This window comes from Perca fluviatilis, chromosome 22, assembly GCF_010015445.1.
Source record: "Perca fluviatilis chromosome 22, GENO_Pfluv_1.0, whole genome shotgun sequence".
Classification (NCBI taxonomy): domain Eukaryota; kingdom Metazoa; phylum Chordata; class Actinopteri; order Perciformes; family Percidae; genus Perca; species Perca fluviatilis.
The window spans coordinates 27,151,468-27,179,111 of NC_053133.1; the positions used below are offsets into that span (position 1 = coordinate 27,151,468).

The 27,644-nt window shown below is 41.0% G+C and overlaps 1 protein-coding gene and 1 long non-coding RNA gene across 3 annotated transcripts in view; one reads left to right on the forward strand and one right to left on the reverse strand.

The window, feature by feature from the left end:
• LOC120552735 (LIM zinc-binding domain-containing Nebulette-like) overlaps window positions 1-27,644 on the reverse strand; it is a 52,774-nt gene that overhangs the window by 14,697 nt on the left and 10,433 nt on the right. The gene's annotated exons all lie outside the window — the stretch shown is intronic.
• On the forward strand, window positions 23,851-25,227 carry LOC120552601. Of its 2 annotated transcripts, none has more exons than XR_005638034.1 (3): window positions 23,851-23,920; window positions 24,807-24,892; window positions 25,168-25,227. It is a non-coding gene; the product is annotated as an uncharacterized LOC120552601 (long non-coding RNA). The 2 variants fall into 2 exon arrangements; XR_005638035.1 differs by having other exon boundaries at window positions 25,171-25,227.

The following is a 27,644-nucleotide window of genomic DNA, read 5'->3' on the forward strand; positions in this document are numbered from 1 at the left end:
GGTCTATATAAAAGAGACTTCAGATACAGTATTAGGGGACCACTAAGGTCTATATAAAAGAGACTTCAGATACAGTATCAGGGGACCACTAAGGTCTATATAAAAGAGACTTCAGATACAGTATTAGGGGACCACTAAGGTCTATATAAAAGCATCCAAAGAGCACCATGCCATGGGACCTTTAACAAATTTCATAGCAATCCATCTAACAGTTGCTGAGATATTTCAGTCTGAAGGGAAGGATGTGCCGACCAACTGTGGGTGCATGACATTTAGGCGTCTAGGGTTGGGTATCGTTTGGATTTTTACGATTCCGATGCTGAACCGGTTCTTGAAAAACTGGAAAATGACCTCAAAGATGTAATATGTTTACTAGCGATCACGTGCAGTGAACGGTCAATATGCTTTTACGTCCGTTTTGGTGAGCCCAGAGGGGGAAATATGGCATTTTAAAAGTAGCCTACATTTACGGTAGCTAGCTAACGGTAGACTACAGAGAAAAGGGGATATTTTTACGTCCGTTTTGGAGCGATGGAGGGAAAACATTTACCGAAATGAGGAACCGAAATGTGCGTTCTAATCCGGTCCGATTCCACAGTGGAACCAGGGTTTCGGTACCCAACCCTAGTGACGCTGCTCCATGTATCCCCAGAGCCATGCATCCGCACAACATGGGCTTCCTGGTGCCAGGTGGAGCAGGATGCATGGCTCCGATCATGGCTGTCTCTGTAGCTAAAAGCCCGGGTGAGCTGCATGATGGGAGATGAGCCAGTGACACCGCAGCCCTCCGTCCTGCCTCCACTGTCAACAACGCCGACGACACAAACAGCACATGGACCCAGCAGGCCGGAGCCTCGTGTTCAGCCGCCGACAGGAGACGCGTCTTCGCCAACTGACACAAAGCAACGTGGATGCTCTTTTGGTGAATCACTGCGAGGGAGACAGATGAAGAGGAGGAAGAAAGGGCAGGCATGACAGCCGTGTGTGTGTGTGTGTGTGTGTGTGTGTGTGTGTGTGTGTGTGTGTGTGTGTGTGTGTGTGTGTGTGTGTGTGTGTGTGCGTGTGTGCGTGTGTATGCTTGCAGGTCAGTCTGGCCGCTCTTCATCTTCCTGCTTAGGTGTTGATGAAACTCTCAGTGTGGGCTCAGGACAGACTTGGCTCCTGTCAACCTTGCTGCCAGTTCAGCTCAGCAGCACAAAGACACAAATATTAAATCAGCGGACATACTGCATCTACCGTCAACTGTGTTATTGCCTTAACAAATATTGTGTCCTCCGCACGAAACGATGTGTACATGCAGAGAACAACTGTGTGCCAAAACTACATGAAAATATACCCAAACGCCCTGTTTCACGACGGTATTTCGGTTGCTGTAACGTAGCGGCAGAGCGGGGGGGAATGGCCTCTGGGGCTTCATATTTTCAATATTTTCTCAAAAGCGCAGAATCTTTGAGGCCGACTTTACTGTCTTTCAGAGGTTTTAGGAGGCTCTGTTTTAAAGCTGGAGTGGAGCTAGATATTGGTATCATATGAAACTAAATAACACTCTAAAGATAGGCTACATTTTTGCGGGGGAAGAACTTGCATGGCCATTTTTTTTTAAAGGAACACGCCAACTTATTGGGACTTTAGCTTATTCACCGTATCCCGGCCGAGTTAGATAAGTCCGTACATGAGGAGCGATTTGCTCGCAGCAACTGAACGAACTCCAGGTGAACTCTCTGCTCCTCACCACGGGGCTTCTCAGGCGCTGCGAGCAAATCACTCCACCCAAGTAGCAGAAGTAGCAGTGCTTCGCCTTCTGAGAATATAGTTCCCAGTTTGTATATGGTTAGAAGATGGCTGTGTGTCATGTGACCTTGTTATTTGTACACAACATGGAAATAGGAACATGTTGGCGTTATTTTGTCACTTATTGGGAGCAGTAGGCTAGATGGAGCCGGTTACCTCCAAGATCTGTGCTAAGCTAGGCTAGATGGAGCCGGTTACCTCCAGGATCTGTGCTAAGCTAGGCTAGATGGAGCCTGTTACCTCCAGGATCTGTGCTAAGCTAGGCTAGATGGAGCCAGTTACCTCCAGGATCTGTGCTAAGCTAGGCTAGATGGAGCAGGTTACCTCCAGGATCTGTGCTAAGCTAGGCTAGATGGAGCAGGTTACCTCCAGGATCTGTGCTAAGCTAGGCTAGATGGAGCCGGTTACCTCCAGGATCTGTGCTAAACTAGGCTAGATGGAGCAGGTTACCTCCAGGATCTGTGCTAAGCTAGGCTAGATGGAGCCGGTTACCTCCAGGGTCTGTGCTAAGCTAGGCTAGATGGAGCCGGTTACCTCCAGGATCTGTGCTAAGCTAGGCTAGATGGAGCCGGTTACCTCCATGATCTGAGTTAAGCTAGGCTAGATGGAGCCGGTTACCTCCATGATCTGAGTTAAGCTAGGCTAGATGGAGCCGGTTACCTCCATGATCTGAGTTAAGCTAGGCTAGATGGAGCCGGTGGGGCCGTCAGACAGATTTACGACACGTACGGCGATGAGAAGGGTATGTATGGACTTATCTAACTCTGGGGGGTACGGTGAATAAGACAAGTCCCAATAAGTCAGCGTGATCCTTTAAAGGGGTCCTTTGACCTCTCCCCTCCAGATATCTGAATAAAAATGGGTTTCATGGGTATTCTCCCTTTTTCAGACATGCTCACGTCATGCTGTTTAAAGATTCTATCATCACATTGCTTGAAAAATAGTGCAAATAGCTGATGTAAGTTTAAAAGAGGGGAAAAACGTCCAGGCCGCCCCTAGGTTTGGGCTTACATCTGTCTCCGCCCCTGCTGTAAAGTCATTACTACACTATTTAAATATATACTCAGTGATGTAATAGGATCCCTTACTTCCAACATTTCTATTTGTTTGCTATTGATGTTAAGCTCTCAGAAAATCCTTCATATTTTAGAAAAACCAAACGGAGACGAAGAGCGGAGCCGAGTCCAGCTCTATCCCCTGCAGACAAAAACACATTTTGTAGCAAAAACCTATATGACAAAGTCTAATAAAGATCAGCAGGTTACCAACAATATGAAATTGGTACCCCAGGACTACAGGGAAATGGGTATAAAGTTATAAAGTGATGCACAACACAACTACTCAATGTAATGTTGCACATATATACATATAAATGTTGTTCCAGATTTTTTTCAAATGTACTCTATATATCTTAACTATCCCCCTTATTTGAAACAATACTTAACACCTTACCAAGCAATTTATAGTTTAAGACCCAGTAAATTTTTATCCTTTAATGTGCCTCGCATTTTCAAAGAAAGTGGCAGGCGTTCATTTAAATTTAAAGCCCCCTGTGATTGGAATAGCTTCTCCTGGGTCACTAAGATTAATCACATCTTTGAGATCCTTTAAGACATCTTTGTTCTTTCATTTGCAAACAAGCAATTGTTGTAAATGCTTTCCATAAAACTTGATTGTTTTCTGGTGTAATTGTTTTTTTGGTTATTGGATTTTTAGTTTTCTATCTTTTGTTCTTAATTACTATTCATACATTTTGTAATGATCATTCTGGTGATGTCTGGGCAGGGGTGTGGGGTGGGGGGAGGTTAGTATGTGAGCGAATGTGTATGTTGTACTGCAATGTCTTATCCTTTGTACTGTCCAGTCCTATCTCAAGAGGTATTCCTCGTTAAATAAATAAATGAATAAAATAAAAAAAACTTACTAAAAAGTGCATTTTGTCCTGTTTTTACAAAACCCAAAAGATATTCAGTTTGACATAAAGTCGACATAAATCTTTACATAAGAGAAGCTGGAAGCAGAAACTTCTCTGTCGACCGAATAAAATATAAATTAGAACTTGAAAAGAAATCAATGTACAACATCAGCGCAGAAACCAAATGAGCCAGCAGTCGGACCACTGAGGAGGACACGGCCGGGCCGGTGGATCGGTTTAGGGACGCACCGATCACTGCAGTGCATCGCGCTCACTGCTGGGAGTCTGTGCTCTGCAACCAGTGGCCTAGTTTGACATTAGACACACTGCTGCATCTGTATACACCCCCGAGGCATGGACAAATGCAGCGTACGTATGTGTGAGTAGAACATGTGTGTCCCAAAACGCCTCGCCCACCCTGTCCCTCAGGAAAGTAAAAACTTCAGCGCATGAAAGCGGAGACTGCCTGCTACCGGAGATGTCAGGTTTTCATGGACTTTATGTCAGGGTTTCATGGGCATTCAGTTTGTTTTCATCATCATCTCTGTCTTCACCTGTTTAGTTGATTAGGTCAGTGTCTTCACCTGTTTAGTTAATTAGGTCAGTGTCTTCACCTGTTTAGTTGATTAAGTCAGTGTCTTCACCTGTTTAGTCGATTAGGTCAGTGTCTTCACCTGTTTAGTTGATTAGGTCAGTGTCATCACCTGTTTAGTTAATTAGGTCAGTGTCTTCACCTGTTTAGTTGATTAAGTCAGTGTCTTCACCTGTTTAGTCGATTGGTATTCCACCGAGAAACAATTATTAGATGAATAAATAGTGTCTCACTAGTTAATAGTCAGTGTCTTCACCGTTAGTATTACAGTGTCATCACCTGTTTAGTTGATTATAGTGTCTCACCTGTTTAGTTAATTAGATCAGTGTCATCACCTGTTTAGTTGATTAGGTCAGTGTCATCACCTGTTTAGTTGATTAGGTCAGTGTCTTCACCTGTTTAGTTAATTAGAGTGCACACTGTTTAGTTAGGCAGTGTTTCACCTGTTTAGTTAATTAGTAGTGTCTTCACCTGTTTAGTTAATTAGGCAGTGTCTTCACCTGTTTAGTTGATTAATCAGTGTCATCACCTGTTAGTTGATTAGGTAGTGTCCGTTTAGTTAATTAGGTCAGTGTCTTCACCTGTTTAGTTGATTAGGTCAGTGTCATCACCTGTTTAGTTGATTAGGTCAGTGTCTTCACCTGTTTAGTTAATTAGGTCAGTGTCTTCACCTGTTTAGTTGATTAGGTCAGTGTCATCACCTGTTTAGTTAATTAGGTCAGTGTCATCACCTGTTTAGTTGATTAGGTCAGTGTCATCACCTGTTTAGTTGATTAGGTCAGTGTCTTCACCTGTTTAGTTGATTAGGTCAGTGTCATCACCTGTTTAGTTAATTAGGTCAGTGTCATCACCTGTTTAGTTAATTAGGTCAGTGTCATCACCTGTTTAGTTAATTAGGTCAGTGTCATCACCTGTTTAGTTAATTAGGTCAGTGTCATCACCTGTTTAGTTAATTAGGTCAGTGTCATCACCTGTGTCTAGTTCTGTTAATCATCTTCACCTGTTCTGTTCTCGTCACCATCTGTGTATTTAAGTTCCTGTTTCTTACTCCTCAGTTGTCGGTCAGTGTTTGAGTATCGCACTCACTGTTTCGAGTTTGGATCTCGCCTTTTTGAATAAACCTTTTTGAGTTTTGCATCTTCGCTTGGACCTCCTCACCATTCCTCCCCTGTGACGTTACAGATTGACCGACCCAAAGAAATGGATGAGGACGCCATGGAAGCTTTTCTTTTTAACCAGAATGGAGTTACTCGGGAGGAGTTTGTTGAAGTTTATCTCCATTTTTATCAAGTTGAGGACTGGGAGGAGGACTACCTGAAATACCAGTTCTGGAAGGGGTTAGATGATCCACTCGCCCAGATACTGCTGCTCGAGGACACTACTCTACCTTTTTATTGAGTTTATGGAGCGAGCCCTTTGGGTTTGTGGGTCCTCCCTCACAGTAGCGCTAGTCGACCCAGAGCCAGCCGATCCTGTACTAGAGCCCTCCTCATCGCCGCCGGCCAGCCCCCAGCCCCCTCTCCATTCCTCCCCAGTGACGTTACAGGAGTGTTTTTTACCTTCTGCTTTATATTTAAATTATTTATTAAGCAACCACAATGAAATAAGGATGAAATACATAACATAAAAACAACATAATACAATGATTTTCTTAGCTTTTTGGAGGACTTAGCTGTGCGTATTTGGTGGGGGTTTTAGGCATCCTTCCTAAGGAAAAAGTAAGGTTTTTCAAATTTTATTTTTTTTTAATTGCAATTTCCCCGTACATTTTGTGTCTCTGTGGGATTTTGTGTCTCTTTGTAGCCGTGTTGTGTCTCTTTTTGGTCATTTCTGTTTTCTTCGGGGTTGTTTTGGGTTCTCCGTGGTCATTTGGCGTCTCTTTGTAGTCGGTTTATGTCCCTTTGTGGTAGTTCTGCGTCTCTTTTTCACATCATTTTGGACCGTTTTTATTACTAGCATATCTGTGTCTAAAATGTTGCCAAAACTAGAGCAGATCATGAATAAATAATATAAAAAAAAAAGCTTAAAGACACAACTTTTCTAAAGAAGTCCAACTACAATCATTAGATCAGAGAAAAGTCTTTTAGTTACATTCATTTGGCTTTAGGTGCTGCCAGAAACGGCTCCTAAAACCTTATGATGGCAGGAAAAACCTTTTTTGAGAGAAAAAATATTCTCTCAAAAGCACCTCCACACTAGGGATGGACCGAATCCAGATTTTTGGGGTTCGGCCGAATGCCTAATACCGAATCCTCCTCTCATCCTCAGTCCATGAACCCAGTAAACACATGAATGAAGTAAACAGGGACTGTCCTTCGTTGCTGCATTCTGGCTGCTGTCTGGAGATTCCTTCGTGCACAACTCGTATTCTTTCAGATGTTTCATACCAGATGTTGTAACAGCGGCCATGTTGTGTATAGTTTAGGGTCCTCGCCACCACCAGACCAATCAGCATTGAGCAGATTGAACATGTAGCTGGACTTGAATGGCCTTCTTTTGACTGAAAGTTCTGCCAAACAACAACTTGTTCTGCTCACCAGTTCCATGTCCACTTTCTCACAGCCTGCTGCATTGAACGCTCCACCTACGGAAACACCTTCCTGTAATCAACGGCGCCGTCACTACGGCGACCAGCGTAGGGTTCGGTTCAATATTCAGCCGAATCCTGGATTCGGTGCATCCCTGACAAAGATTAAAAGACAGAAATATTCCGATGTTTCCTTGTGTGATGGCCGAGGCCACACAGGTCAACAGCCAGCAATGGCATCACCTGCATGTTTATTTGCTTTTAATTTGACACTGTTTAAGTGGAGTGCTTTAGGTTTTCCAGTGGATTTAGGTTTAGTTTTCTTTGTATTAGTTGTAGTTTATGTTCATTCTTGGTTTCCCCTTGTGTCTCCTTGGTTACATACATCCCCTTGTGTCTCATTCAGTTTAGGTTTAGGTTTATTTGCACAATCTAAAATTCACAGAATGACAAAGATAACAAAGAAATACGGTGCAGGGAGGCAAAGAACCCAGTGGGCTTATTTGAAGGCTCCACCTTAATAACATCGCATAGAACACAAAACAGAGAAGATAATAAGACAACATCAAGCCGACACAAACTAATAAAATAAAAATAAGTGTGTGTGTGTGTGCTTGCCTGCGTGTGTTTGTGTGTGCGTGCGTCTGTGCACGTGTCTGTGTGTGTGTTTGTGTGCGTGCGTGCATATGTGTTTGTGTGCGTTTGTGAGTGTGTGTGTTTGTGCGCGTGCGTGTGTGTGTGTGTGTGTGTGTGTGCGTGCTTGCGTGTGTGTGTGCACATGTATGTGTGTGTGTGCACGTGTCTATGTGTGTGCGTGCACGTGTCTATGTGTGTGCGTGTGTGTGCTTGCGTGGCGTGTGTGCGCGGGTGTGTGTGTGTGTGTGTGCGTATGTTTGTGTGTGTATGTTTGTTTGTGTGCATGTGTGTATGTTTTTGCGTGCGTATGTGTTTGTGTGTGTATGTTTGCGTGCGTGTGTGTGTGTGCGTATGTGTGTGCGTGTGTGCATTGTGTACGTGTTTGTGTGCGCGTGCTTGCCTGCGTGCGCGTGTGTGTGTGTGTGTGTGTGTGCGCGTATAGGATATTGATTTAATTTATCTGTATTATTAACTACTTGTTTGTCTACTTCACATCCTGTTTTATTGTTGTGATTTTGAGTACAGTTATATGTTGTTGACCTCTTTCCTAGGCCTAGATATTAAGTCCTTGGTTTATGTTGTTTTGTATATTTTGAGATAAATAAAAAGCCCTACTTTTCGACAAGAAATTCCTGTTCTCCTAATTGCCTCACCGCTTTCCTAGAAAGCGTGCGACGGACTTTAAAGCCTGAAGTTCTACTCCAACTCGTGTTTAATTACTTCCCCTTCGTCACCAATGTTTAATGCTTTTTACTGTTGGTGGCAGCTCCCTCTGATAAAAGACCGTGACAACCGAGGGGGGAGTTAATTCAGGCCGTGCATATTTAAGTAAGAGATATTATCACACAGAAGATTTAATAGCTGGCTGCCGGGCTGATCAGCGGCTGCGATTAGAAGAGTTCACAACAGCAGCCGTGTCTTAGTCATAGTTCATTGATCTGTCGATTCTTTTCTCAATTAAGGAATAAGTAGTTTGGTCTAAAAATGTCAGAAAATGGTGACGAATGTCAATCAGTTGTTTTTTTTCCCCCAAAGGCCAAGACGACGTCCTCGAATGTCTTGATTTGTCCACAACTCAAAGATATTCAGTTTACTGTCACAGAGGAGAGCAGAAACTAGAACAATATTCACATTTAACAAGCTGACATCACAGGAGTTTAATTTTTTAGTAGCTGCCAAGACGCATTTGAAAAAGCGAGGCGCTAGAGGGCACTATTCGTTTGAATGCAAAATACAATTTCTCCGCTAGATGGGAGAAATTCCTACACAGTGGACCTTTTTAAAGGAGGAAAAGAAAAGTGCAATAGTATCCGGTCGCAACACAAATCCAATCGGCAGCCATGTATCGTGAAAGAAATGAATCGAGAAACAACAAAAGCATGTCCTCCCAGCCCTGGTGCAGGTGGAAGGGTCACCATCAGAGGACTAAAAGCTAAATGTCTGTGCAGTTATCGCCGCTAACCGAACGCCGGCAGCGGATGTTAGAGCCGAGTAGACGCCACTTTTATCTCCGGGTCTCCATGGAGACGAGAGTCTCCCTCGGCTAACTGTTTTATAAAAGAGTTTTACGTCTTTATTAAGGAGATGACAGGAGGCTGGGGTGTCCTTTACAGTTTGTCTTTATCATACTGACAGAGGAGAGGAGAGGAGAGGAGAGAAGGGGAGAGAGGAGAGGAGAGGAGAGAAGAAGAGAAGGGAGGAGAGGAGAAGGGGAGATAGGAGAGGCGAGGAGAAGAGAGGGTAGGGGATAAAAGAGGAGAGGAGAGAAGAGGAGAGGAAAAGGGGAGACAAGAGGGTAGAGGATGAAAGAGGAGAGAAGAGGAAAAGGGGAGAAAAGAGGGTAAGGGGTGAAAGAGGAGACGAGGAGAGCAGAGAGAGGAGAGAAAGGAAGGGAGAGGAGGTGAAAGGGGAAGGAGAGGAGCTGTGGAGAGGAGAGGAGTTGAGGAGAGAAAGGAAAGGAGAGGAGATGAAAGGGGAGAAACGAAGGGAGAGAAGAGCAAAGGGGAAGGAGAGGAGCTGCGGAGAGGAGTCAAGGGGGGAAAAACAAGGAGAGGAAAGAAAAGGAAGGGAGAGGAAAGAAAATAAAGGCAAGAGGAGAGAATAAAAGTAGTAGAGAAAAGGCAAAGAAAGGAAAGAAAATGGAAACAAAGGAGGAAAGTCGTGAACAGGGAAGAAGAAAAAAAAAGAGCAAAAAGACTTGAGTGGAAAAGAAAGAAAACTCTGCCAGCCTTTCACTCCGACAACACGATGAGACGACAACAACGACAGGAGGAGAGGAGAGGAAACAGAGAAGGGTCTCATCACAGGGCTGATTATAGACTTCTGTGATTGGTTCTCACTGTCCTCCGTCTTTCTCTTCACTCGCTCATGCGAATAACGCTCTCAGACGGCCTTCAATAGAGCACTTCTCATCCCTCCATCCTCTCTCTCTCTCTCTCTCTCCTTTTTTTATCTCTCTGGGTGATGACTGAGCCTCAATTCCTTCTCTGCTTCTCAAATCCTTCACGTCTATTTATTTACTTATTCAAAAACTGTGTTTAACTCTGTCTTTGTCTCCTCCTGTTCCTGTCCTCGTCCTCTTTTCTTTCTTTTTTTTTAGCAGATTCTCGAAACCATGAAAGATTAGGAGGGTTACATAACTTCCCTCTCGTATCTTTCAGCAGCTCTCTCTCTCTCTCTCTCTCTCTCTCTCTCTCTCTCTCTCTCTCTCTCAATATGCTGCTCTCACCATCTTTGTGTTCTCACAGTCGGATTTATTCTCAGTCTCCTTTCAGCTGCTCTCTCTCTCTCTCTCTCTCTTCTCTCTCATGTTACACCAGGTTAAGCAGTGAGTTCTCCGCTTAGGCTTATTAAAGGGGAACTGTGCAGTTTTTTTTAGCTTAATTTACCTTAAAGGTCCCATGGCATAAACATTTCACTTTATGAGGTTTTTTAACATTAATATGAGTTCCCCCCCCAGCCTGCCTATGGTCCCCCAGTGGCTAGAAATGGTGATAGGTGTAAACCGAGCCCTGGGTATCCTGCTCTCCCTTTGAGAAAATGAAAGCTCAGATGGACCAATCAGGAATCTTCTCCTTATGAGGTCATAAGGAGCAAGGTTACCTCCCCTTTCTCTGCTTTGCCCGCCCAGAGAATTTGGCCCACCCATGAGAGAGAGACATCATGGCTTTCAAACGAGCAAAGTGGCAGTTGGTCAAGGCCACACCCCCACCCTCCACCTTGCCCCCCCTCTCCTCCTCAATAGCTACAGACACAGAAATGGTACATCCTAAGGAAAGCTCATTGTGGGACTGGCTCTAGTGGCTGTAATTCTGCATCAAGGCTGAATTTCGGGAACTGGACCACTAAAAAAGAGACTTAAGATACAGTATTAGGGGACCACTAAGGTCTATATAAAAGAGACTTCAGATACAGTATTAGGGGACCACTAAGATCTATATAAAAGAGACTTAAGATACAGTATTAGGGGACCACTAAGGTCTATATAAAAGAGACTTCAGATACAGTATTAGGGGACCACTAAGATCTATATAAAAGAGACTTAAGATACAGTATTAGAGGACCACTAAGGTCTATATAAAAGAGACTTCAGATACAGTATTAGAGGACCACTAAGGTCTATATAAAAGAGACTTCAGATACAGTATTAGGGGACCACTAAGATCTATATAAAAGAGACTTAAGATACAGTATTAGGGGACCACTAAGGTCTATATAAAAGAGACTTCAGATACAGTATTAGGGGACCACTAAGGTCTATATAAAAGAGACTTCAGATACAGTATTAGGGGACCACTAAGGCCTATATAAAAGCATCCAAAGAGCTCCATGTCATGGGACCTTTAACTGAACAGCTTCGGAGTCATTGGAATGGTTATATGACTTTTTTCGGGTTGAATGGTGGTCGTCTGGCGTCCCCCTAGCGCCTGTGAGTGGAAAAACCACCCTTGCAACTTTGGGCCGGCGTTAGCTCAGACTTGCGGAGTACACATACAGTAGTTGGTGCGGTTGGAGCGTACCGAGGCGCTTGTTTGGTCCACTTTTGGTGCACACCTGAGTGCGATTGCTGCATTCCCACCTGCCCAAACGAACTCTAGTGCACTTTAACCAAACTGTTGTAAATGAGGCAGGTGTGAGAGCCCCCTTATCTGTCTTAATATCATATCCTACAGCTGCTGCAGGATCCGCTTCCCTTCCTGCTTTTCTACTGCGTCAGTGAAACAATCAACCTTTTTCACGGCAGACATGTTGACATGTCATAGTAGGAAAGGCACAGGTGTATTCAAAAGTAGAGATGTTCCGATACCAGTATCGGTATCGGCTCCGATCCTGCCTAAAACGCTGGTATCGGTATCGGGAAGTACTGGAGTTTATGCACTGATCCGATACCACTTAATAAAGCCCTAAAGAAAATCTACGTTAAAGTAGTTTATTTATGTTCTTTTTCCGTTATAACTGACGGTCAAACTGCATAATAAAAGAAAGTTCTGGGGCATTCATTGTTTGTGTTTGTTCATGTTTTACAAAGAGTTTTAACCTGAGCCAGACTGACAGAGATAGAAATCATATCACATCCATTGTGCATGCTGACTCACTGAAATATCTTACTGGGACATTTGATGGAATTGAGCCATCGTTAAGGTTATCCATTTCAGCTGTGCTTTTCCTACTATGACAAGTCCAAATATCTGCTGTGAAAAAGGTCCATGAAGACAGAAAGGCTCCTCTCAGCAATGTTGGTTATGTGGGCAGCAGCGTTACATAACCACACAGCCTTTATCACAACAATCTGAGCTGCTATTAACATTCCCACTACATGTGAAGTCATGTTAACATTCATTTACACACATGCAGAGAGAGAGAGAGAGAGAGAGAGAGAGAGAGTTAGTGACCTCTTTTAGATTTCAGATCAGTCGTCTTCATGTCCGTGCGTTCAGCGTTACATAAGCAGCTTTGATTATTACTAATTAGCATGAAGTGTAACTTAATTAAACACAAATATCTGACATGGGAATATGCCTGCTATGAATGCAGTCATCAGATGACCGTGTTTCTGTTCTGCTGGAGATGGAAACACGTTCTGCAACCTCACTGGATGGACTACTATGTATAAATAAATAGATTGTTTTCTGTGATTTCTTCACATTTTTACATGTGATGTTTTACGATTTGTGTTCATAAGTTTCCCCATGTTAACAAAACAGCTCAGAGGCCAGAAGGTATCACAGAGGGCAGTCACACACTACAGATTAAAGCTCATCCCATGACCTGACATAGGAATCCCTACACACACATCAGGGTTTTAGCAACGGTTGTAACGCACACACAAGCTGTTTTGGGCACCGCCTAATCCAAGTGAATGTATAAAAACTAACTAAATTACTTTTCTCAGATCTAATGATTGTGGACTTCTTCAGCGGGTTCTTTAAGTGATATTTATGCATTATCTGCTATAGCTTTTCCAACGTTTTAGACACAGATGTTGTAATAATAGTGGTCTGCAATTATGTGGAAATGCAATTGAAAAACATTTTTCTTGAGGGAGGAGCCCTAGACCCTGTGCCAAATACATGCATGTAAGGCTTTCACAAACCTAGGGAAGACACTGTATATATGTCTATATATGTGGGTGTTATGTCTTCAACTTTAAGGAAACGATTTCCACCCTCGCTCTACTCAGGTTGTATGAGAGTGTAGAAGAAAATTACCACCCAAACAGTTTCATCCTCATCTTATCCTAATTTCCTCTTTCCTGTTCACTGATTAGGTTCCTATTGTTTTCTCTAAACAACAAACTTTTAGTGTCTCCTGATTTAATTAAGTCTGCCTGCCGCTGCTCTAGCTTAACGTTAAGAGGAAGCACTTCAATTTGGTCACAGATACCCCTTTTCCACCAAGGCAGAGCTGGTGCTGGTTCGGAGCCAGAGCCTAGTTTTAAAACCGGTTCTTTTTTTTTTCGACCACCAAAAGCACCAGCTCCGAACCGGTAAAAGTGGTTCTTAAGTAGCACCAAATCATTGCTGGGCCAGAGGTAAGAACCGCTTATGTCAGCGGCTGGGGGCGGGGTTAGGCACTAACTTTGCTGGGAAAGATGAGACGTTATACAGTGACGTAAGACCTGGCTCTGTGCCGGCTCTTTAGCGTCTGTGGAAAAGCAAACCGGTTCTTTGGAGGCTCGTCAGTCGAACCGACTCCGAACCGGCACTAGCTCTAGCTCTGAACCAGCACCTGGTTCTTGTTGGTGGAAAAAGGGGGTAATAGTGAGAGCGTTTGTTCAGAGTTTAGGTTAACGCTGACAGAGATTCACATCTTAATCAAAGCACTTCTGATTAGTTTGAGCAGACAGTATTGTAAGTCTATGTGAATCTACCCAGACAGACTGAGTTGAATGTCTTGAAAGCTTTTGTTCATTCTGTTGTTTCCTGTAAACTTACATAAAAAATATGTAAAAAAATTATTGAAAAAACCCTGGCCAGATCTTCTTTGGGTCAGAGAGAATTAGGGCTGCTCCCTCTTAGTCGATTAGTCGACTAGTCGGTCGTTTTGGTCTTAGTCAACTTAGATTTCTTTAGTCCATTAGTCATGTTTTTTTTCATGCTGAATGACTTATTTCCAAGAAACGTACGAGCACATCTCTGGTAAACACAAGAATTAAAGTGGTGCTTTTGCATGACTCTTTGTGGAGAAACTCAGATTTACAGATCTGTCGATTAAATCAACTAATCAATTAGTCGATACAGTTGAATGAGTGTTAGTCGACTAAGAAGTTCTTCAATCGAGCACAGCCCTAGAGAGAATTAAACTACAGATTCTTGTGAACTTCTGTCCCCACAGAATTGGACCTGAGAGAACTTTTTCTTCCACGAGGGCCCTCATAAAGTCAGTGAGTCAATGTGTGCTGAGTCTCATGTGCTCTTGTAATCCCTCTCCCCATTTTATTGTCCCCCTCCTCTTTGTCGGCCTCCCCCTTTCTGAGCTGCAGAGAGGATCTTAAGAAGCACGAGACCGCGCTCATAAAGACCTTTAAGTTCCCTCTGGACTCAAAAAACTCAGACCTAAGTTAAAGGGATATGCCACAGTTTGTTGAAATAGTTCTCATCACAGTCTCCCCTAGCTGTAGATAGGTGGGCCAACGCATTTTTTGTGCATGCATTGTTTTAGTCCGGTGCAACACCGGCAGCGCCACCGCTAGTTAGCTTAGCGTAGTGAATGGAATCCTATGTTGCCGGTTAGCATGTTGTGAGTAAAAGTGAGCCAACAAAAGACAAAAAAAAACAACCTAATTACTTGCACTGAGACAAAAATGGCGTTGGCCCACCTATCTACAGCCAGGGGAGACCGTGATAAGAACTATTTCAACAAACGGTGGAGTATCCCTTTAAGGCTGTCCCCTATTCTAAAAGTATGTGTTTTTTTATTGTCCTACAGTCTCAACCCTCCTGTTGTCCTCGAGGTCAAACTTGACCCGTTTTTCAAAGTTTCTGCACAAAAAAATATGGTTTTCTTTTAACCAAATTGCCAATTGACAACAGTTTTCACATTATCATTGAATTCTGGATGTTATATTATATTTTACAGCATTTGGAAGAAAAAAAAATACGATTTAAATGGTTTTAAAAACCATTTCCTGACTAAACTCTGGCAAAAGTCTTCCTCGGATTTTAAATTAATTGTCAAAATATTTCATAACTTGATACTTGAACTTGAACTTCATAGCTTTTTAACTCAGAAATTTTGTATAAAATCACATGAATGAGGTTTAGTGACCATGAATTTTGAAAAAAATATTGTAAAACTTGTGGTAATAAGTTGGTTTAAGGGGTGTATATACTGGCGGTAGCTGGGGGAAAAGTGTAGAAAACGTTGAATAAAGTGAGAAAAAAATATTAAAGAAACTAAAGAAAAAAGAAGAGTTCTCAGTTTTCACCCAGGAAGACAACACAAGGGTTAAATGAAAGCTGACACTATGCATATTAACTAGGGCTGCTCCCTCTTAGTCGATTAGTCGACTAATCGGTCGTTTTGGTCTTAGTCAACTTAGATTTCTTTAGTCCATTAGTCATGTTTTTTTTCATGCTGAATGACTTATTTCCAAGAAACATACGAGCACATCTCTGGTAAACACAAGAATTAAAGTGGTGCTTTTAGCATGACTCTTTATGGAGAAACTCAGATTTACAGATCTGTCGATTAAATCAACTAATCGATTAGTCGGTACAGTTGAATGAGCGATAGTCGACTAAGAATTTCTTCAATCGAGCACAGCCCTAGTTATTATTCTCTTCATAACTTCATCAACTTAATGGAGGGATGAACTTTTACCATAAGTTAGTGAACATATAATATGTAACCTCGAGAGCCAACAGAAGCAGCTGCAGAGGAAATGATCAGAGAGCCGAGGCGGGCGAACTGAGGGCTTCGTCTCAGATGTTATTGTTGTCATCACAGCGCCTCAACAATGGACACAGATCAGACGCATGACACAAATAGCCAAGAAAAACAAAGCGGCCGCCGGGCTTTTCTTCAGCAGTAGAAACGAGGAGCGTCAGAGGGAGCACAGACTGGCTGTAATTACTGGTCGCTACGCTGAGAGACACACAACCTAACAGTCCTGCTACACCAGCACAACTCGCACTGAGGAGTTAGGAGCCCTGCAGCTGTTTCCTGCACTGTTAACAAACCTAACTGGACAGACACACAGACAGACAGGCAGACAGAGACACAGGCAGACAGGCAGACAGAGACACAGGCAGACAGGCAGACAGAGACACGAGCAGGCAGGCAGACGGACAGAGACACAGAGACACAGGCAGGCAGATAGAGACACAGACAGACAGACAGGCAGACAGAGACACAGACAGACAGACAGACAGACAGGCAGACAGACAGACAGAGACACATCTGTCCCGTTACTGTAATCAACTTTTGATCGGGATTCTGATTTTGGCTCCTAGTCACAAAAACGATTATTTTGCACGTTAGATTTTGCAAGTAAACTATTATTTTGCCTTGTGTTCTGAAGGGAATGTGCACTCTCATTTTGTCTTCATTAATTAAAGCGCCCATATTATGCTCATTTTCAGGTTCATAACTGTATTTTAAGGTTGTACCAGAATAGGTTTACATGGTTTAATTTTCAAAAAACACCATATTGTTGTTGTACTGCACAGCTCTCTCTCACTGCTGCAGATCCTCTTTTCACCTGGTTTCTGTTTTAGCTACAGAGTGAGACCTCTTTTCATCTTCTTCTTCACTACTATCTTTGATTGCACTTGCACATGCTCAGTAGCTCAGATGTAGAGCATGTCAGCTAGCTAACTCTAGAGACAGTAAAAGAAAGCCTGTTTCTCCAACTTTGGTCAGTTACAAGGCAGGATTAGCTGGGAGACTTCTAAATGAGGGCGCACATGTAAGTAGTTCTTTTGTAGATTATGGTGAACTTGTGTGTGTTGTAGCAGTGCTTTGCTATTGAGAACGAGCATGCTAGCGTTAGCATGCTAACCGTTAGCTACGAGCTAACGGTTGTGGTTAGCCAGCTCATTTCGGACTGTGACGTCACAGTCCGAGCCGATTTTGAACAGCTCACTAGGAGACTGAAGGCAGGACACATTCAGAAACCAGATCTCACTCAGAACAGAATGGATGGATTGTTTTCAAAGTTTGTATGTGTGTGGAAGCACCAGAGACACAAAAGAACACCCCAAATCACCAGAAAAAGTGATTTTTTCATAATATGGGCACTTTAACACTATAAACATTGTATTGTATTATTTATTTTAAGGTGAATTCAAAAAGTTCATCAGGAAAAGCATTAGGGTAAATTTCACAGTTCAAGGTGCTTTCACTGTTGATTTGTTTAATGATTTCACAGATTTTTAAGTTCAATAAATGCATACATTTTTTTTTGTCCATAAAGGAGCAGCCCTACCTGAGAGGTATGACAGTCAAACTTTCAGTTTTGTTTTTAAGTAGAATAAAATAACCCTGCAGGTCCTCATTAGCCTGCTGTGACATTCTTCAGCTGAGGGCAAACACACTCCGACATAGGGTGTGAAAAAGAAAATACACTGTGAAGCCATTAGCTCCAGTGTGTGAGACGGCAAAGAGGGTTGACCTGAATTAACCCGGCCAAGGAAAAACATTACCATGTGTGCTGCTGCTTTACACCTGCAACAAAACCCTGACACACACTGCCGCTGGTTGGAAAGGATCCAAGATCAGAAGTCCACACAGGATTCTCTCTAGATATTGTTTTTGTAATTGTACACTTTGACAACTTTTAGTAAAAATGAAACTAGAGCGTAACACCATCATCCATCTCACCTTCTTCCTTATTTTCTAGTCTGGAGTTATTGCAGGATGCCCTACATCAGAGCTTCTCAAGTTTTTTTCAATAATGTTTCCCCTTTGAACAGTTTTTTTTTAAGCCATGTACCCCCTAACCAGCGCGAATAATTTTTGGTAGAAATAAAAAGTCTCTATAAAGAGGAAGAATACAGAGATGTCAACGATAGATTTACTAAACAACAGCCCTGGACCTTGAAAATATTTAAATGATGATGGAAAAAGGAGACAAAAACTTGGAAAAAGACGGTTGAAAGAATACAGAATAGGTCAAAAATACTAATACTAACTTTGAAAAAAACACAGTAGAAAGAAGGAAGGCAACACAAGGGTGACAAAAATTGAAAAAAGTGACAATCTTCGAAAAAAGTGATAAAAAAAAAATTTAAAAAGTGACAATCTTCGAAAAAAGTGATAAAAAATTGAAAAAAGAGACAAAAACTTTGAAGAAAAAAAGAGAAGAAAAAAGTAAGAAAAAAAGGCGAGAATAGGTCAAAACACACGACAAAACCTTCAAAAAAAGGTGACAAACTTCAAAAACAGCGACAAAAAAATAACTGAAAACCATTTTGCAAAAAATCTGACGTACCCCCTGCAGTCCTCCGAAGTACCCCTAGGGGTACACTTCCCCTATTTGAGAACCACTGCCCTACAGTATAAGCTGCAAAGATTAATCAATAAACTATCAACTTAGTCACCAACTATTAGGGCTGAACGATTAATTGCATTTGCGATATTTGATGACTCGTGAGACCAAATCAGTCTGCACTGTGCGCGTGTGTGTGTGTGTGTGTGTGTGTGTGTGTGTGTGTGTGTGTGTTTTTGTATATATATATATATATATATATATATATATATATATATATATATATATAGTTATATATATATACTATATTTTTACTTATTTAACTGTCTAGTGTGTAATTGTGTGTTGTTCATACTATACAATGATTTATTGTTTGTCTTTGTCGAATAATACAGAAGACAAAGAGCTTAAAAAAATTATCGAATATCGAATCGCAATATTTGGGGGAAAAAATCGCAATTAGATTATTTTCAAAAATTGTTCAGCCCTACCAACTATTTTGATGATCGATTAATCCAGTTGAGTCATTTCTTTTGTTGAAAAAAAAAATGTTGTCAGCTTGTTCAATGTGAAGATGTTCTAGTTTCTTCTCTCTGGGACAGCGAACTGAATATCTTTGAGTTGTGGACAAAACAATTTTTTGAGGACGTCATCTTGGGCTTCAAAAACCTGCAGAAAGGCGACAAATCGTCAAAAAAACGGTCCCCAAACAAAAACATTGAAAACACACCATAAACTTCCAAAAAATAGACAAAAATGTTGAAAAAAAATGCAAAAAAAATTGGCAACAGAGCCAAAAACTTCTAAATAAACCCTCAAAAAAGGTGAGAAAAACTCAGAAAGAAGCAACAAAAACTCTAGAAACGCGACAAAAACTTCAGCAAAAGTCCAGAATGTTAAGTTACGTCTCTGCAACAGCAATAGTTTCTACTGAGCTGAGAGCTTCAGGGCTCACTAAATGAAACGCCAACAACCAATTAGGACTGCACAATTAATCGCAATTTTATCAAAATCGCAACATGGACTAGCGCAATATCCAAATCGCAGAGGGGGCGCAATATTTGTTAAAGGCAAAATATGTGTCAGACCATTCTGAGACTACAGAAACAATCTTTGTTTGGTACAGATCCTCGCAAAAAAATCACACTATAATCATTTTAATTTTTTAAGATTTAATATTAGTCAATGAAAATGAGAATAATGACACAAACATGATCAATCCCTTCAATATTGTGAATCATTTTGCAATCGCAATAGTCAAAATAATCGCAATTAGATATTTTCCTCATATATCATACTGCAACCTGTGGAAACACAGCTGCTACACACACTTCTTTATTGATTGATATGATTAATCTGTGGATTATTTTCTGGATGAATGGATTAGTTATTTGGTCTTTAAAATGTCAGAAAATGGTGAAGACTAAATGTGGATCAGTGTTTCCCCAAAAAAGCCCAAGATGATGTCCTCAAATGTCTCGTTTTGTCCCCAACTCAAAGATATTCAGTTTCCTGTCCCAGAGGAGAGAAGACACTAGAACAATACTCACCTTTAACAAGCTGATATCAGAGAAATGACTCAATATATTATCAAAATAGTTGGCATTTAATTTAATAGTTGACAACAAATTGATTCATCTTTGCGGCTCTATTCCAAAAGACAAAGGATGAACAATGCGCCACACAGTGTACTGATTTTAGAGCTGCTCTGAGTCTCTGAAGGTGGGATGAGAGGCTTGTTGTCATAGTGAGGAGGAGGTTATAAAACTTAAGTAGCCATTTATAATCAGAATCAGAATCGACTGTATTGTCATTTTAAGTACATACTGTACGACGACATTAAAAGTGCTATTTTATAGGGCTGGGCGATATGGAGAAAATCAAATATCACGATATTTTTGACCAAATACCTCGATATCGATACCGCAACGATAATGTAGTGTTGACTATTGGTGCTTTCACAAAATATTTACACAATGGGATTTTAGATAAATAATCATCAGTAATGTGGACATAATGACTAAGTGGATAAAGGCGAATAATAGAACAGCTAGAAAAGTCTGGTAAGTTCAGATAGTGACATCACTTTACTGTAATGCAGCCTTTAACACCAGGAAAAGACACTTATGCCATATCACGATATCCAAAATCTAAGACGATATCTAGTCTCATATCACGATATTACGATATCCAAAATCTAATCTAAGACGATATCTAGTCTCATATCACGATATAGATATAATATCGATGTATTGCCCAGCTCCTACTACTTTATGGTGCAAACATAAAAACACACACACATCAAACTAAGAACATAGAGCAGAGAATGTAAAAATGGTAGAAGGAATTAAAACTGGAGTAAGCGAATAACGGGCCGGCTACACTGCACGCGCAACATAAGCGGAGCTTCCACTATAATCAATATACAGTACAGGCCAAAAGTTTGGACACACCTTCTCATTCAATGTGTTTTATTTTCATGACCATTTACATTGTAGATTCTCACTGAAGGCATCAAAACTATGAATGAACACATATGGAATTATGTACTTAACAAAAAAGTGTGAAATAACTGAAAACATGTCTTATATTTTAGATTCTTCAAAGTAGCCACCCTTTGCTTTTTTTGATAACTCTGCAAACCCTTGGTGTTCTCTCAATGAGCTTCATGAGGTAGTCACCTGAAATGGTTTTACCTTCACAGGTGTGCTTTGTCAGGGTTCATTAGTGGAAGTTTTTCCCTTATTAATAAAAAAGCAAAGGGTGGCTACTTTGAAGAATCTAAAATATAAGACATGTTTTCAGTTATTTCACACTTTTTTGTTAAATACATAATTCCACATGTGTTCATTCATAGTTTTGATGCCTTCAGTGAGAATCTACAATGGAAATAGTCATGAAAATAAAAAGGAAACGCATTGAATGAGAAGGTGTGTCCAAACTTTTGGCCTGTACTGTAACTGGCGACACTGGGGCGCCTGGGTAGCTCACCTGGTAGAGTGTGAGCCCCATGTACAGAGCCTCGGTCCTCGCCGCAGCGGTCGGAGAGCCGATCTCCGCGGAAATCGGCTCTACAAGCGTAAAAAACAGGGCAGTCTGAGAGGTGTGTGTGTGGCCCTTTTACAAAGTAAAGGATCATAAAGTCTCTATGTATATTTTAAATTAAACTACCGATGAACAGGAAACGACTTCACCACTGTCAGTGAGCGTATTGGCAGTTTTCGTTTTGTGAGTTTGTCTTTTTATTTCTTGTTTCCCCTGTATCCTCTGATAACAGCTGACAGTAGATGGACGTTTCACAGCTCCAGGTTGTTGTTGTTGTTGTTGTGAAGACACAACAACAACCCTAAAACAAAAGCTCTCCGTCTCGCCTGGGACTCACACAATCCTACGCCGTGTGTGGCGCTGCAGGTGTAGCCGGTTAGAAGCTACATCCCGCGGCGCATACGCTCCCTGAACGCTCCGCAGACCCTACGCGTTCAATGTAGCCTAAGAGTTCACAAGCTACAGGAAATAAACATTGCATTTTAAGGTAGCACACAGGTGACAGAGTCTACATGTTTGTATCTGTCTCAGCTTGAAACTTCAAGATTTAAGATGCTTTTTGTAGGCAAGCATGTATTGATATTAACCCAACACAAAATACGTATTACGGACGAATTTAAATAGAAAACTCTGCGGTGTTAATTGGTGGCTGCGCATAGGATGACGGCATAAAGGCAGGAATGACAGACTGGACTTCTGACTGGATCACGTAATGGAGAATGGGACTTGGACACGGCTCTTCACGTTTCACCTCTGACCACCAGTCAACAGGTGAGTCAGTCAGCCGAGACCAGGATCTCTCTCCCTAACCCTAACCCTAACCCTCACCACAGAGCTGGAAGACCAGAAAACAACACGAAATCAGATCTGCAACAACCGTAGAGGGCACTGACATGGGAAATGGAATTACAAACACACTATTTTTGTCACTTTTTAGTCTCTTAAATATATACATATACATTTAAACCAAAAAACTATTTTCTGTATTTATCAAATGCAGATTTGCCAATAGAGATTCAAGATGCCCTCAAACAATCAACAAACACCTTTTATAACAAGTTTGCTAATGTTTCTCGCTGAATCTTGTGAATTCCCACATGCATGTTCACTGAATTTTTTTTATTTTAGATTATTTTTTGGGGCTTTTCTGCCTTTAATGGACAGGACAGCTAGGTGAGAAAGGGGAGAGAGAGGGGGAAGACATGCAGGAAATCGTCACAGGTCGGACTCGAACCCTGGACCTCTGCATCAAGGCATAAACCTCTATGTATATGTGCGCCTGATCTACCCACTGAGCCAACCCGGCCACAACTTTCACAGAATTTTTAACCACAGAGAAGAACTGTTCAGCTGCAGTGGTCAGCGTGATCATTCGGAGTGGCCCGCTCAGGATTTAAGAGCTGTTTGTTTACAGGAGGACCAGAGAGGTCGGAGTGGAAACAAAGACAGTGTGTTCCCCCAGCTGAGAGGAAACCTTAAACCACACAGAGTCAAAGGTCACTTGAACCCTTCTGCCATAAACCACCCGGGGGGGGGGGGGGGGGGGTGTGTGTTTTTTTTTTTGTGTGTGTGTGTGTGTGTTTTTTTTTTTTTTTTTTTTTTTTTTTTTTTTTTTTTTTTTTGGAATGGTGGACTAAATGGAGGGGGGTTGAAAGTGTAAAAGATCTTTTTTTTCTGTGACACTGCTACACAAAAAAATAACAAATGAACATATCAAGTCCTATTTGATTACATATCAAGTATTTAGTATCTTTCTAAACTTCTGCTGCATTGAACACACTGTAAACCCGAACGTTCAAAGTAATTAAATAGATTAAGTAGTGTATACTCAAAGTTTTAGAACAAGTTCTACTAACTTAATTTTGTCAAGTTGGTGTAACATGTTCTTCCTTTTTGAGTATTGTTAACTAATATTTTTTGATTAAATGGAACTATTTTGTGTATAAGTAAGCATAACTTAAAAACATAACTTAAGTACAATGTAATAGAATTGAGTAATAACATACTAAGAATGATAAAGTCCTGTTATTTCTATTGTTTAAAATAGGGATGATTTAAAAATAAACTGAATTTATATAGCACATGTTAAAATACAATAAAATCTCAAAGTGCTTTACCAAATAAGTAAAATCGATCATAATAAATAAATTGCAATAGCAAATGGTCTGAAATGCATTAGACATTAGTGGAGGACAAAATGTTTTTATTTTATTTATTTTTTGCTTCATCAGTTTAATGTAGCCTATATATTCTTTTTATTTTATTTAAGCAGCTGCAGGGATAATTTTGTATGGAGAGTTAATCTCTGATTCAACCTGCGAAGCAGAAGGTGGCCTAATTTGCACACTACACTGATTCCCTTACACGTCCCTTTGGAAAAACACAGAAGAAGAAAAAGTTTGAACAACGCAGAAGCGGGAAGCAGCAGACAGTAGGGTTGCAGAAACTACCTACGCAGCAGCAATCAGGCTCACTGGACTTACTGTGAAGTTTTGAATGTTAATATTCATTCGCTTTTACTCTCTTTTATACATTTTGTATGTGTTTGTCTCAGAGAGCGTAGACCTTCTCCAAGCCCCCCGCCCTTCACTGGCTTATCACGGGAGTCTTGTAGGGATTGGCAACTTGTCAGATATAGGTTAGCTGCTAAAGAGCTAGCTAGCCACTTAGCTACGACCAATAACGTTACCAGAGACTATTTAGAAGGACTTTGACGTTACGCACTCCAGCAGCACAACTAACCTAGCTACCACTAACCGACTCCCTGAAGAATTTGACGACGGATGAATCTAGTAATCACACGCTCATTCCCCGCTTAAAGGTGGTGTTAGAAAATTAGTTGTTAGTAGAAGCACTAACAGACACCTCGTATGCGATAGTTAGTTTTTTGTTGCTGGAAACTTTCAATAGTGCACAAAAGAGCATAAACGCCTCAAACTGAGTTCCTACACTGCAAGTCCGCGCTCTCTGTGTAGCTTCTAGGGACGCTAGTTTTAAATTCTGTGTGAGCAGACTGTCTGAGACACGGAGATTGCTGTTAACAGAACGAGTCAACTGCCCGTGCCTGCCTACTGTTGCCTCGGTTTTAAAACAAACGACCCTGCTGGAGGCAAGCTGCTTTTCATGACAAAGATGAATAAAGTAAAAACCCTTAACAGTAAAGCTTTGGTTTGTAGAAATGGTATTATTGTTGATTAACCATGCACTAAGGTTCAAGTGTGGCTGCTTTTCTTTACAGTAATGTTAATTTTGCTTGATGGCTTTAGTAACTTGACACTTATGGGGATTAAATGAAAAGATCATTAACAGGGAACATTTATAAATGGAAGTATTTATAATTTGACACTCTTTGAATCTTTTAATTGTTCAGTTTCAGATCAGTTTATGCCTTTGCATCTTGCTGTTCCAGTTTCAAGAAGTTAAGGAAGATAACTGGAGATGTGATAACGATACCAGGTAATCCAATGAATGTGAATTCTTCTATCACCCCCCCGCCCTCTAAATACCAATAACTTGAATTGTTGTTTTTTTCTCAGACAAGGTTTTAGTGTGGTAAACCCCAAATCATACGCACCCCACATACACACATCATTGTTTTTCTACTTGCCTGTTTGATCAAAATAAAGTGTTTTGCTGTATTTAAGTCAACAAATAATGAATGTGTTCTGTTCACCGAATACTACTAATCATATTTTACTTAACTTTGTATTTGCTTGCAAAAATTGTTGAAGAAGACTGAGAAGAAACTGACCCTCATTAGAAAGATGATGGAGACCACATTTCCCCTACGCGACAGACCATAGTGATGTCCTGCCCACCAGTGAACGACCTCATGGACCTCTGGCTTGCTCTTAAAATAGAGTCTGAGGTAATATGGTCAGCTCTCTCTTTTAAAGTGAAAATTGTGATTCTTACTCATTTGGCTGATATTTTTGCTTTATGAATGTGTGCAAGATTCTTCAAATTGAACTGTTTTTTAATAAGTGTTGTTGCTGTATTCTCCTCTGGCTGTTATTTCTATGTAGTTGTATGCAGAGTTCCAGCGGATTACAAATCAGAACCTGCCAACACGTGCTATGCTGAGCTTGACCGCTATCTTCCTCGACTGATGACCTTATTCAGACGGAAGGCATCAAAAACTGGGAAGACAGCAGATGCTCTGGCTGAAATTTAAAAAATCCATGATGAACAGGTAAAAATAGATTTTACACATTTCATAGGTTGAACCAGTAGAACATTGAACAGGTTCAATGATTGAAATGAAGCTTTTGACTTTTGCAATTAGTCCACTTTGTTTGCCATTTGTCTGATTGCATTAAAGATGTTAACAGGTTATTTGTGGACATATGTTCTGTTTGGACTGTTTAAAATCAGCTTTATGTAAACTCTTCAGTATATGCAATTCTGTTTTTATCTGAATAGGAAATCCATGACATACACACCCAAGCGCACTACTGTTCTCCACGTCCTTCCTGTGTATCTGCGTGAGGACGTCTCTGGATGTTTAAGAACCTGCACAGTGAGTCTCCTTAAGTCACTAAAAGATTCTGCTGTGTATTATCTAACCCGAGAATATTAACATTTTATTCAATGTTCAGTAAAACATTTTCTTGTAAATGTCCTTGGTTTCAGTCAGCACTTAGATTCTCTGGTATTTTGGCTGATTCATGTGTGCAGAACATGGATCTTATGTTTTCAACTCTTACAATGAGACCCAGGTCTCTTTTGTAAAAGTGGTATTGGATTTCAATGGGACTTGGTTAAGGAAAGACAAATTATGTCATCTGTTCTGTTCCATGTGTTAGTTTGTGATTAGTATCTCTTTTTCATTCATTCAGGATGAGTCTGATGAGCCAGAGCTTGATGGTGTTGCAGTGGGCCTCATTACTTTCATCGGTGACCATGACGCAAGTCCAGTTCACTACCACCCTGTGAGAATCACTGTGCGTCATTGAAAGTGATGCCGTGGTCAGCCTTCCCAGACTTGGCGATGCCTTCCTGGTAATCTGTGGAGTGATCTATGCACTACACCTCAGCTATCCCAAAGCACTGACCAACACTTTTGAATTCACTCTAAAGATTTAACTTGGTCTAGAAAGTGGTAAACTATCCCCGAGGTTGCAGACCCTCAAGAATGAATTAATGATGTAGAAACTCATCTGGAAAAAAAGGCTGCAGGGTAAAGCATTATAAAAGGCTAGTTCAAAGTTATCTCCTTTTGTCTAAATAATGCCTCAAAAGTTACTGCACTACTGCAGGTGTTCAGCCAATAGGCCCAAACTACTCAATATGCCTTTGTTCTTATTAATATAATGCAAAAGTAACGCTAATGTTTTGTATGTTTTAATGTTTTTCTTAACCATTGTGGGCTGCGCAAGATGACTCACATTTCACTGTGCATTTGATATGGTTTGTAAAACCATTTACATTTTAGAGTTTTAAGTTAAAATGTTCTTAAACTCTATAGAATATTTGAAATTTCATCCAAATTGCTGCCCTGTCGCCTTACTCAGGAATTAGCAAGGAAGCCAAAAGCAGTGTTTTTTTTTTATAGCTGTAACGAACGATAACTTCATTTTGGTATTATTGTTTTTGATTACTACTCCGATTATTTTCCTGACTATCTGATTAGTTGTCTGGTCAATATCAGAAATGTGTGGTAAATATTTATTTCCTAGGGGCTTAAAGAAACATGCCTACCGTATTTTCCGGACTATAAGTCGCTCCGAGTATAAGTCGCATCAGTCAAAAAATGCGCGTCATGAAGAGGAAAAAAACATATATAAATCGCACGACTATAAGTCATTTATTTAGAAATGTATTTCACAAAACCAAAACTACACAATAGCACCAGAACAACAGGCTGAATAGGTAGGTGTCGGTATGTTAACGTAACACATTAACAGTTATTAAACTATACAATAGCACACAGAACAACTACCAGGGCGGGCGACGAGCGCTAACTGCACCGTTGACAAGCCTCTCCCAGCAGCACGTTGTTCAAGCACCCATGTGTGACTCCTTGCCTCCAGCTCTGGCCATCTTGCTTTCAGCCCGATTAGCGCGATTAGCTTTCTTTGTTTTCTTCATTGCATAAGAGTCACCTTTTCGCCAGTCCCTCACAAGTTTCTCCCTTGTTTCAAACTTTCTTTCTGCTGCTCGATTATGCTGCTGCATATTTTACTACCTGCAGTTTATCTCTTTTCTC